The sequence below is a fragment of the Sinocyclocheilus anshuiensis genome, unplaced genomic scaffold (assembly GCF_001515605.1).
Source record: "Sinocyclocheilus anshuiensis isolate Anshui unplaced genomic scaffold, SAMN03320099.WGS_v1.1 scaffold718, whole genome shotgun sequence".
In the NCBI taxonomy this organism is placed as follows: domain Eukaryota; kingdom Metazoa; phylum Chordata; class Actinopteri; order Cypriniformes; family Cyprinidae; genus Sinocyclocheilus; species Sinocyclocheilus anshuiensis.
In genome coordinates, this window is record NW_015546102.1 from 94,138 (window position 1) to 96,635 (window position 2,498).

Here is a 2,498-nt window from a genome sequence, read left to right on the forward strand (position 1 = left end):
CCGCGGCTTGTGTACTGCAAATACAGACTAGTATCGTTCATTCGGTCACGCTTTTCATGTGTTCTCCGACAACTGGCTGTCATGTGCTTTGGTATGGGCAGCATGCTGTGATGCGGCCGTGTTCCCCTCTGTCACGTGCATTTTTTAAGATGTTGTAGATTTAAGTAGCAAATGAGAATCGCTAAAATTATTGAATATATTTTGAGACAAAGGTCTTCTTAATGATTATCAGTTTGATAATTAGTTAATTGTTAGTTATTTAGTAGTATAATTGATAGTTTAGTTAATTAATTAAAGATAATTAAAGCAACAGTTTTTCAATAACTAGAAGAATATGTAAAAGTATGGTATTTGGGGTAAAATACCCTGCTGTTGGGGCGAAAGGCACAATAATTAACATGATAATTAGGCTAATAGATGGCTGACTTTTCCAATTGTTGACATGGCACGTGGTTAGATTCAGATGGTAAATATCATATAGCCTATTATGTTGGGTGTCCACCTTAGAGATAATCACCATGTTTATAATGAAACCATCATATTTAAAAACATGATATTAATCATATCATATAATAAAATATTATTTGTTGTTACTACTGTAAATATTTACTACATTACTAACTTATTATGGGAACTCCTTCAGTGCTTTCAGAATCTTTACTTTTTATTTTGTTTCTGTATTTTAAAATATATTTTTATATTAACATTTTAATGACAGTATATTTATTTAACATTATTTATCAAAATAAGCAGAAAATAGCCTAGTACAAACTTTGCTAAAGTGATTTTTTTTTAACAAGTATTAACTTAGACATTAGTATAAAAAAAATATTTTAGCTAAAGTATTTATCAATACTGTGTGCCTTTTACCCCATGATTGTGAAACACGAAACACCTCACATGATTTTACAATGAAATGTGTCATTTTTCATGTTAATCGGGTCAATTTTGATCAAGAAAAATGCACTGTGGCTTTAATTCAGCGTAAGCGGCGCAGCAAAAATAGACTCGGCACTGCCGCTTCTGCTCTGCTCCTGCTACGCGCTGCCTCTGCGTGCGGTGTGAATGCTCTAATCTGTTAACATGGGCGCTGAAAAAATACAGCTTACGCGTGTGGTGTGAAACCGGCGTTACCCTCCATACATTTCTCAATGCCAAAGTGGCTAAAGTGCTGTTATGCCCTTTTGGCTCCAAATGGCTTGGTATTTTCAGTGTCAAGTCTTTTGGTTTCTAATGAATAACTCCAAAATGATTATTCACTTATGTCCTTTTGGCAGTAGAAAGAGCTCATCAAGAGCTTCCATTTGATATAGGCTATATATATCTCCATTTCACCCAAAATGTCACTTACGCCCTTCTGGTTCTCACCCCTTGCTATGTACTGCCGCTTCTGCTCTGCTCCTGCTGAAAGCCACAGTGCATTTTTCCTGATCAAAATTGACCTGATTAACATGAAAAATGGCACATTTCACTGTAAAATCACGTGAGGTGTTTCGTGTTTCACAATCACGGGGTAAAAGGCACACAGTATTGATAAATACTTTAGCTAAAATATTTTTTTATTCTAATGTCTAAGTTAATACTTGTTCAAAACAATCACTTTAGCAACGTTTGTACTAGGCTATTTTCTGCTTATTTTGACAAATAATGTTCAATAACTATACTGTCATTAAAATGATAATATAAAAATATATTTTAAAATACAGAAACAAAACAAAAAGTAAAGATTCTGAAAGCATTGAAGGAGATCCCATAAGTTAATATAGATTTACAGTAGTAACAACAAATTATATTTTATTATATGATATGATTAATATCATGTTTTTAAATATGATGGTTTCATTATAAACATGGTGATTATCTCTACCCAACATAATAGGCTATATGATATTTGTCATCTGAATCTAACCATGTGTCATGTCAACAATTGGAAAAGTCATCCTTCTATTAATTATCATGTTAATTATTGTGCCTTTCGCCCCAACAGCAGGGGCGCTTTTACCCCAAATACCATACTTTAACATATTCTTCTAGTTATTGAAAAACTGTTGCTTTAATTATCTTAAACCAAACTGATAATCATTAGGAAGACCTTTGTCTCAAAATATATTCAATAAATTTAGCGATTCTCATTTGCTACTTAAATCTAAAACATTAAAAAAAAGAAAGAAAAAATATTAGAGTTGGCACAGAATCAACTACGAAAACACATCACTGCCAGGAGTTATTGCCCAAACTTCAAAGGCCTGTTTAAATTATTAAAACTACAGGCATTTATTAACTTTAAGATTACTTTGTATCATGTAAATTATATGTACAGCATGTTATACGCACGTGACAGAGGGGAACACGGCCGCATCACAGCATGCTGCCCATATCAAAGCACATGACAGACAGTTGTCGGAGAACACCTGAAAAGCGTGACCGAATGAACGATACTCGCCTGTATTTGCACAAGCCACGGTTCAGCTGCGCGACAAACGCTGCCAGTGTGAAAG

At 33.9% G+C, this 2,498-nt stretch overlaps 1 protein-coding gene across 1 annotated transcript in view; it reads left to right on the forward strand.

Annotated features, from left to right (window-relative positions):
* Window positions 1–2,498, forward strand: part of lrrc53 (leucine rich repeat containing 53) — an 8,842-nt gene that overhangs the window by 651 nt on the left and 5,693 nt on the right. The gene's annotated exons all lie outside the window — the stretch shown is intronic.